This window comes from Myodes glareolus, chromosome 21, assembly GCF_982192425.1.
Source record: "Myodes glareolus chromosome 21, mMyoGla1.1, whole genome shotgun sequence".
Classification (NCBI taxonomy): Eukaryota; Metazoa; Chordata; class Mammalia; order Rodentia; family Cricetidae; genus Myodes; species Myodes glareolus.
In genome coordinates this window covers 60,032,697-60,042,804 of record NC_142046.1, presented here as the reverse complement: position 1 = coordinate 60,042,804, position 10,108 = coordinate 60,032,697, and the positions used below count along the sequence as shown (strand labels likewise).

Here is a 10,108-nt window from a genome sequence, read left to right as displayed (position 1 = left end):
CTTGGCCCATAACCATACTAATGAATATTTTGCATGTCACCACAGAACCTTCATATGGTGAAGGATGGAGATAGAGACAGAGACACATATTGGAACACTGGACTTAACTCCCTAGATCCAAATGAGAAGCAGAAGGAGAGAAAACGTGAGCAAGATAGGCAGGACCAGAGGGAACCTTCATCCGACGATGGATGGTGATAGAGACGGAGACCCACATTGGAGCACTGGACTGAGCCCCCCAAGGTCCAAATGAGGAGCAGAAGGAGGGAGAACATGAAAAAGGAAATCAGGACCGCGAGGGGTGCGTTCACCCACTGATACAAGGGGACTGATCAAATGAGAGCTCACCAAGGACAGCTGGACTGGGACTGAACAAGCATGTGATCAAACCGGATTCTCTGAATGTGGCTGACATGGGGGCTGACTGAGAAGCCATTTACAATGGCACTAGGTCTTGTTTCGTCTGCATGGACTGGCTGTTTGGTATCCTAGTCTGTTTGGATGCTCACCTTCCTAGACCTGGAGGGAGGGGGGAGGAACTTGAACTTCCCACAGGGCAGGAAACCCTGACTGCTCTTTGGATTGGAGAGGGAGGAGGAAAGGGAATGGGGTGTTAGGAGAGGGAGTGGGGGGAATGGGAGGGTATGGGGAGGAAGGGAGGAAGTGGAAATTTTTATAAACAAACAAATTAATTAATTATTTAATTAAAAAATGATTGAGGAATGCATCATAATATTAAACTCTGGCCTCCACAAGCATCACATGTTGAGTGTACACACACATGCACACACACACACACATACACACACACACACACACACACACACACACACACATACACACGGGGGGGGGAGAGAGAGAGAGAGAGAGAGAGAGAGAGAGAGAGAGAGATTCACAACCCTTAATTTAAATTTTAAATATGATCTAAAGCATCAAAAGTAAATTATCCTTTCAAGTGCTATGTGTTGTGGAATAATCTTTTTGTACTCTGTGAAGATGTCTCTTGAGTTGGTTTAATTATGGCCAATAACTAAGCAGGATTTTCTTCAGGGCAGAGAGGATGCTGGGAAGAGTCACTAGGAGATGCTGTGAGACACAGAGAAAGCGTGAGGTGCAGGAGGAGAGGTAACAAGTCTTGAGCCATGTGGTAGGACATAAATAAATAAAAATTGGTTAATTAAGTTATAAGAGCTAGTTAGAAACAAGCCTAAGCTACTGACCAAGCATTCATAATTAGTAAGTCATCTCCGTGTCATGATTTGGGAATTGGCTGGCAGGAGAGAGAAAGACTCCCTACAACTATGTAAGTAAGGTTTTTAGAAACTATAACACATTTTTTTCTGTTTCTAGCATCTAATCATACATAGATTACAACAACTACACATTGTTACTAGCGAGTTATTGAGTTTGTTGCTTACTGAAACCATCTCTACATTTTAAAGCTTAGTTTGAACTGTGATTGCATGAATTAGAAAGAAGTGGAGAAAATGATGTTTTTCTGAGTGGTTTTCTTTTGAAGGACTGAAAAATTCTTTAAGGAAAGAAAAACATTGTATTAAAAAGTCTAAATTTGGATTTTTAATATTTACTGAGGGTTTATGCTGTGGACATATTCTTTGTATCAATGTCTCAGTACATATAGCCAGTGTGCTAAAGAATTAGTCAGTCTTGTACCGCATATATACATGTGGGCACACACAGAGGGAGCTACAGCACACTATAGACTTGCCATTGTCAGATCATCCTCAGCAATTGTCTGTCTCTTTTTAGAATGAATGCCCCTGCACCTTTTCTCCCGTGCTGTTATCCCCAGTGCTCCCCGACCACCACCACCACGATACCTTTCTGTCTGAGACATTTGTGAGTCCAAGCCATGAATACAATACCCCCATCCAAAGAATGGCGCTGGCACAGGACAGACTATGTTGTTGGTTAGATACAGGGGAGGTTTTCTGAATACCCAGAGCAAATACAATAATACAGAGCAGAAAGAAAAGCCCAACCTTTGTTCACACCATTGTTTCCAAAAATGTGATATTCTCTTATGCTGCCAAACCATACAATGACTAACCAGAACACCCAATAAAACATGACAGATCTTGTGGACCTGGGAACAGTGAAAGCTTGAGGCCTTGTTAGATGTATCCTAAAGGCCTCTCGCCATGGCCCACCTAGGCCTCGTTAGGTGTATCCTAAAGGCCTCTCGCCGTCGCCCACCTAGGCCTCGTTAGGTGTATCCTAAAGGCCTCTCACCCATCTAGGCCTGGTCTTACAGGCCAGCACAATCATAGCACTGAAGGTTCTTTTGTTTTAAAAGAACTTTATTATTTGAAAAATATTGTTCGATATTATTCTGCACTGAAAATTGAAAGCAGAAATAAAAAGTCCTTTAGGGCTCACTGCAACTCTCCAATTATTTGATATTTATGTATAAAGCACTTTTTCATACAAGGAAGCCTGGGTAAGGCATGAAGAAGCAGGAAGCCTGTAACAATCCTGCAACTGTTCATCTAAAACTGAGACTTAGATTCCAAGCACAAAAATGTCACTATATCTGAAAGACAACCTAGTAGCTTCAGGAAGCTAGAGATAGGCTTATGCTGTTGCCTAGAAACCATAGATAGAGGGAAGCTTTATACTACACATAATGACATTCTGGGTCTGCCTTCTCATGGAACCTAGGACAAGTAATTAAACTCTAATAGTTCTTAATTATCTCATCCCCTAGATGGAGATGTTTGTGTCATCGCCCTCCGCTAGAGATCCATTAGCTAGCCAGTTGGAAAGGTGTCCTTATACATCTTTTACAGACAGGAAGCCAATGGCCCACTTCTAAGGACTTTGCCTCTGAATGGACCTAGCTTCTCGACACAATCAGAAGTTGAATTCAGTATCAGTTGAATACTACAGGTAATACAAACTCTTCCCCAGCACAGCAGCACTTGTGATCCAAGACCAGCCTCAGGCAGCTTAAGCCTGTAAGTAGTCTAAGATGCTATTCTTATACTATAGTATATTATTATATATTAATTAATTAATAATAGTAACAATATTATTATATGTCTTTCAGGTCTAGTGACCTTAATGTTTGCAATCTGAAGAGCAAAGCCACCTCTGGCTTAAAGTACTGATTCCTAACATGTCCTAACTTTTCACTATAGGGGAGATGGAACTGAGTTTAAACTCAGAGCTAACAAAATTTTCACCCTGTTTTATCCTTTTGAAAGGAATTTTTTCCCCTTAACTTGTCACACTGAAATGTATGGGTCTAGCTCGCCTCAGACCTCCCTTGCACCCTCAAATGAGCACTATGCCTCTTCCTCCCGCCTCCAGCTCCCTCAGCTCTGAAGCGACTGTCAGCAGAATCATTGGGAGGTTCCAGGTAACTGAACGCTTGGTACCAGAGACAGGAGCAGCAGCTCAACACTGTGAAGCCGACCATTTCATTTCCTGTTCATTCTGCCACGGACACTGCTGGCGAAAGAGGTGGAAGCTGTTTACAGGTGCGTAGTTTGTAACGTCTTTTCACCTTGGGTGGAAATCCCTAGGACATTAAGGCCAATGAAGAAGAAATAGAGTAATTGAGTGGGGCAAAGGAGAAGTTCAAACAGTAAGAAGCGGCACCTAGGAGAGGTTCAGGTGAAGACTGAACCCTGTCCCCAGGAATCTCAGAAGCGCCGCAGGTTAACTTTTGCAGCATTCCAGATACCGACCTGCCTCGCACTCTAATCTAGTGGTTATTGAAAATGAGGGGGCTGGTGCTCAGATGCTCGTGTGTTTGTCTCCGAAACCCACACCTGTGAAAGCACTCCTATCTGGAAAACTAATGACTTGCATGCCTAGGGCTTTCGCTGTTCACAGTCAATGAAGTACTTGCAAAGAAACAGGGCACACGAGGACACGACACGTGGAACCAGCTTCACCCGGCCATTCACTCTGGGGGTTCTATTTGTACACTTCCCTTTGTAACACCTCCCCCCGGGCAGTATTATTATAACTCTGTCAGAAATGCTTCCTGTTAATTGCTGTTCATTTTCAATTAATGTGCACCATGCCTCACCAAGACCTTCTTTTCTTCTAGAGCTACCCTCACTCTGGTACTGACTCCTAAACCCCGAGTCTTTCGTGAGCTAGCCAGGTGCTCTGCCATTCAACTCTGTCCTGGAGCCTTTTAGGATAATTTGCTGAATCCTTTGCCACCACCTATGCCAGATTCTGGAATGGCTCTGTTAGGTCAAACCCTGCTCGCTGCAGGACAGGCTGTGTCATTCCCTGTGAATCCCAGAGGTTAGCAGGTCCTTAGCAGAGGACCACCTGCCCCCTGTAACAGCTTCCGCCCTCACTGTGAATCCCGCCCCACCATCTTTGAACCCCACCCACACTATCTTTTTCTCTCCCCTTCGCTACCCCCGCCCACCCCACCGGCCTCCTTGCCCCTCCATAAAATCTATTCATTCCCCTAACCCCTCACCCACTTTCTTTCTGCTTTCCCGCTGTGTGGGTAATGACATTGATTGCACATGCTTGTGGGTGGTACTACAAGACAGCCAGTTTGCTGCGCTACTTGGAGCCAGGCAAACTAACAGAAAATATATATGTGTGTGTGTCTCAAAGGCCCATGTCTGTGCTGCTCTCCTCTCGTGAGGAGACTTGGATATCTTCTGCTCCCGAGAGCCTTGACATTCCAAGGGGATGTGAGGCACATGTGGCCTCAGCAGTCCAGACCTGAGGCCTATGTGACATGCTCTCCAGGCCCAGCTTTGTAAGGGTGTTTCTCTCCAAGAGCAGGCAATAGTCCTTTTCTTGGTGGCTCCAAGCAAACTGTAACCACAAAGCTGCTAGGTTTGGTTTTGTTTTTTGGTTTTTTTTTTTTTTTTGCTAGAAACCAGCAAGAGGTCAGTACAGAAGGGAGCTACCCTGTGAATGACTCTGACTCTAATCTGTAATGGCCCTCAAGGACCTTGCCCCTCTCTTTTGCCTTTGTCTGCTCCCTCTAAGAAATAATTTAGCCATTCTTTTCCTTACAAAATCAAGGCTTTGCTTCCTGTCCTCTCCTTTTGAACAAGTCATATTTGATACTGAACTTTTTCCTCTTATCTCCAAGTTCCTGAAAGCCAAACTAATAAGTGCAAAGCGGTATAGGGACGCAATTTTCTACGCATTAAAACACAAGAAATAAGATAATTGCATGTCTATTATTTCAACTGTTTTCAGCATTCCCACACAGCTTCCTAAGAAAGAATTGGCCGTTGTGTTGTGAAGCTTCCCATTACTTTAACAAATGCCATGTCCCAAACCCCGTAAACTCTGCCCTACTTAGCTTAGGACTCCTAGATCAGAACTTGAAAGCCTGAAAATGCTTCTAATCCGCTTCATGATCTTCCCCTGGCTCTGTCAGGACACCATCCCCGGGGAACCCCAGCCTACAGGCAAACCCATTGTTGGGAGCACAGCAGAAAACAGAGATAGGGGTGTAATTGCCCTGCCTAAACGTAGGCAAACAAGAGATTGTGTTGCAGTGACTTTTTTTTTCTTAATCCTTTGCATAATTGCAGTAGTCCTTTGATTTGCTTTTCCAGGAGAGGACTGGCTCCTAGCCCTGCAAATTGCTTTTATGAAAATCCGAAAGTGAAGAAGTATAAACACGTTGCTCCAATTAGCTTCAAACCCAACCGAGTCGGCTGTTGGTGGAAAGAGAACTGTCTGCAGGAAAATAGCGACAGCTCCTATCATCTTAGAGCTGGGCTCTAAAAGGAACAAGAATGGCTTGCCGTCCCCTCCCTGGCTGTGACTGGAGGAGGCCTGAACATTCTTACTCAAGGTCAATGCTTGTGTTGTCCTCTCGCGGTGATTGTGAAACAGACCGGAGTAGGGGGAGATGGTGAAAGACTGGAAGAACAGAAGCCCATTGCTGTTATGCAATCGGCCCCTGTCCACCCACTGGAGGCTGGGAGGGGACAGGGAGGCAGCACTCACCTCCACCAGGGAGAGAGCTTCCTGTAAGATAGGTGTGTATATATTGGCGGGGGAACATGCACTCTGATGTGTGGCGGTGGTTGCTCAATTTGTTTACATGGTAACTCGCTTATTTATTCGTCTGCTCTTTGTTCTCCGGAGAAGAGAGATGATCCAGCAGAGCAAACCTTTTTTTTTTTTCCTTATGAGCTCACCCTCTCCCGCTGTCGGTGCCACACCTGTAATTATAATTATGGCCCAGTGCTCAGGGATGCTGCAATCCCTTCCTGCTGAAACCCATCTCGAGTTCACAGACCGAGTTGTTATGCAGAGAGAAAATGCCTGAGTGGATGGAATCTGCTTCATTAGTACCTGCGCTGGCTCTGCTGGCTGCAGCTAACCTTCTGCGAAGATGCGTGTGGCCCACATTTTTCAGAAGCATGGACACAACCTTATATTTTCAAAGGAACGATGACGTTAGCAGCCCCAACTGGGACACTCTGGGCAAGCATAATGAGGCTAGGCGTTGGAAAGGTGGTTGATACTGAGATGAAGGAACTGCTGATGTATTATAGGCATGCGGTAGAGGAGAGAGTCTGGGTAGTCACCAGAAGTAAATTAGCACAAGATGGTCACAAAAAATCATTACAGATTGACTTTATTTTGACAAAATCTTTCTTACATGTCTCATAACTAACAGATTCCCTGACACTAAAATAATTCAACATTAAAAGTAGTCTACCATTGAGATATAAACAGCCTGATAGTTTTACAAAGTGAAAAAAATTAACACAGAACATTGTTGTTTCAAATGTAATGAGACAGATCTGCAACTTTGTTCCCAAGTTAATGGAGCTCCAGTATTTCCTAATGAGGCATAGTTTCTCTTTGCTAGGCTGTTTTTTTGTTTGTTTGTTTTTGGGGGGGCTTTTTTGTTTTGTTTTGATACACGTGGTAAGAAAAGCATTGTGATCACTGGATTTGTAGATAGCTTATCATATGACCTTTTTGTTATTCTAGTCTCAAAATAGGAGTGTTGGACTTTTAATCTACAAAAACCAGATGCAATTTCCCTCCTAAAACAAGGTTTCATTTCTAGAATCTGAGTCCGAATATGACAGCCTTCAATTGCTCTATTGTGTTTTAGTTTAGACAAAGGCTTTAGTCACGTGCGGTAGCGTATCTGTGTTTTTATCCTGTTGAAAATTTTGAGAATTTTCTCTGGTGTATCAAATAAAATACATCACAGGAAAATTGCAGAGATAAAAATTAAACATGTTTCTTTCAGTGAACAAAAACAAACTTTTCTTTAGGTTCTTGCAAACTACAGTGACCAGCACAATTTTGTTCTTTAAAGAGGCAAGCACTTTTCATTTTAACAATGAAGTCCATTGGATTTTAGGCTAACTGCAGCAATATGTCTCACTTCTTGACTTCCAGATTCTTACAAAAGCAATTCATAAAGGCTTTCATTAAAAACAAAGTAGAAACAGATAAGAAACCTAATTGAAACAAATAACAACAATTAGCTCAATTTATCAACGGACATCTATTATGTTAAGGGAAAAGCTTCTGGCTAGGATGAGTAGGTTGCACAAAACATATACTCATGGCAGGATGGTTGCTTATGAAGCTAAACCTGCTAGTCCCTGAGGGAGAACTGTGGACTTTGAGTTTACCACCAATGCTGCCTCCTCAGTGGGTCCTTCCCTGCCTGTGTCCTAGTTGAGCAACATCAGGGCCACATACTAGCAATGCGTTTTCTCAGGCTATGATCCAGACCTTCTCATTCACTAGCTTTGGCATGGTAGACTTGCCTTCTTGTTTCAATAAGCCCCAAGGGGATTCTATTATCCACTGAAGTTCAAGAACCATTGGCTGGCATCTAACCTACCGGTCTCCAGGATTGCTTACTGCAATGTCTTCTCCACAGTTTCCAGAGGGCCCTTTTGAGATATGAACTTCCTGTACGACTCTTTCCAGGCTCCCCATTGCTGTGGAGTTGAGATGCTCTACCATGCAGATATTCAGTCTCCACTTTCCCTCTCACTCTTGCTCCCCCACACACAAGTGTGGACACCCCCAGCCCAATACCTGCAAAACTCCAGTCATCATGAGCACCTTGAAGATCTGCAAGAGCCAGATCGTTCCTTCCCTAGGGTCTCAGTGTTATCTACTCCTGGAAGGCCCCTCTCTCTTTCTTCCAATCACTCTCTCCTGCTTTTGTTTTTCTGGATGACTTTCCTTATCCTTTCTTGTTCATCTTCCAGAAGCATTGCCTGAAAGCCTCCCCCATGCCTTCCTGAGTCAGCCAGGTCCCTTTCCAAATGCTGCCGCAGAAAACCGCTCACTTCCATCGCTTCCCTCCCACCCAATTAACCCTAAATCATAACCAGTAACCTGCCCCACCCCCACTGAAGTATAATAACCACTATGGAGTAATAGTTTCACCTATAGTCTTGATGTTCAAAGTTCTACCAAAGATTTGGTTTATAACAAGCAATTTCTGAGTCTCTATATACTGACTGACTGACGGACCGACTGATCAAATGTTTGAATGAGTTATCTTGGAACCACAATTATAGATGAACACAGTTATTCCAGGTGGAAAAAGTGTTCTGTCTAATCATTGTAGAGATTAACACCCAGTTTCCCTGTTTCTCAATCCAATATTTTTAATATTAAATCAGATTGGTTTTCATACCCAAGGAAAATTTTACCTACATTTCTTAGCTGATTTTAATATATTGAGAAAACTGGGATAAGGAATCTCCTTGGATTCAATTTATAACATGTTAGCCAACATAATTTTGATTTTTTTCTTTTTGATGTCTACAGAAAGTTGGCAGGTGGCTCTAACTAAGAGTGACATTGTACTTAGTACGTAACCTCCGTGTTGTCTTGCTATGTGGTCATCTATTGGCTGCAGGACACAGGAGTACACAGCCTGATGTCACTGCTCTGTTGAGTGGAGAGATTTCGTGAAGTAGCTAACCAGTGTCCTGGAATACAAAAGCCGTGGAGGTAGGAATGTGTGCTTCTTTGTCTACAATGTATGGGGACAAATGTTTCCTAGCTCCGGGGACCAGTGTAAGAACTAAAGACAGGCAGTCTACAAGGGACACTTAGGGTAAGGTCAGGTAAACTGTGATGGATAAACACGGGCAGGAATAAACCCAGCAAGATAATAAGTTACTGAGTGAGTTACTGGACAGTTTCAACTGGGAGAGGAAAAAAAATAGCAAGGTCAAAATGCAAATTCATATTTTACACTATTAGCATTGACCACTTATTATTTGTGCCACTGTTAGCTTTAACTGGCAATGGTGCTACTCTGGTACATTTTAGATTTCAAAAATTTAACATCAATATAATGATGCCCTTCTGTAACTCATTCACGAAAAACAAAAAATTTGAACATTTAAAATTTCTGTCGCACAGCCTGAGCATGTTATTGCCGTTGACGACTGCACATACCCGGAAGGATTTATTGTGCACACACGTCGCACTCAGACGCCAGTGTGAGAATGCCGGAGACATTTCCAGTTCAGACTCAAACTCTTCTTGCTTACTTAATTGTGGTCAGCTCTTAATCATTCTCTCTAGCCTTTGGAATGATTCATCCGCCCGTCTCCCGTGTAGTCAGTGGGAGGGCTCTACTCAGGCTTGTGAGACAGACCTTAGAAGAAACCGTCCTGTAATGCAGAAGGGCCGTGATTGGATCTTCAGCTGTTCCGAGATGATAAGGTTATTTTTAAAAGGGCTCGCGTGCATGTGGACAGTCAGAGTCCAGCACGGCCCGGCCCGTTCCCTACCCCACCCCCACTTCTCTGCCCTCCCTTGCTCCACCTCTCAGGTGCCACTACAGAGGACAAAAGTGTGATGGAGAGGGTGGAAAAGAGGAGGGGCAGAGCAGTGGAGAGAGGCGGAAATGGAGCCGGGATGGAGGTCACAGGTGCGAGAGAGGGCTGAGGTCAACAGAGGGACGAGGGCCCTCGGACATGACCATGTCTTCAGGCAGCAGCGCAGACCGCAAACAGCGCATGGCCTTCAGTGGTAACCCCAGTAGGGTTGGCGGTGTGCCGGGCACAGCCTAGACCTTACATAGACACAGACTCAACCCCCAAAATGCTGCCAGGCCATGGGATCACAG

At 44.1% G+C, this 10,108-nt stretch overlaps 1 long non-coding RNA gene across 1 annotated transcript; it reads left to right on the top strand.

Annotated features, from left to right (window-relative positions):
- The first annotated feature begins 2,637 nt into the window (after nucleotides 1-2,637).
- On the top strand, nucleotides 2,638-8,410 carry LOC148118739 (uncharacterized). The gene is made up of 3 exons (XR_015735876.1): nucleotides 2,638-2,978; nucleotides 3,334-3,503; nucleotides 5,580-8,410. It is a non-coding gene; the product is annotated as an uncharacterized LOC148118739 (long non-coding RNA).
- Nucleotides 8,411-10,108: the final 1,698 nt, after the last annotated feature.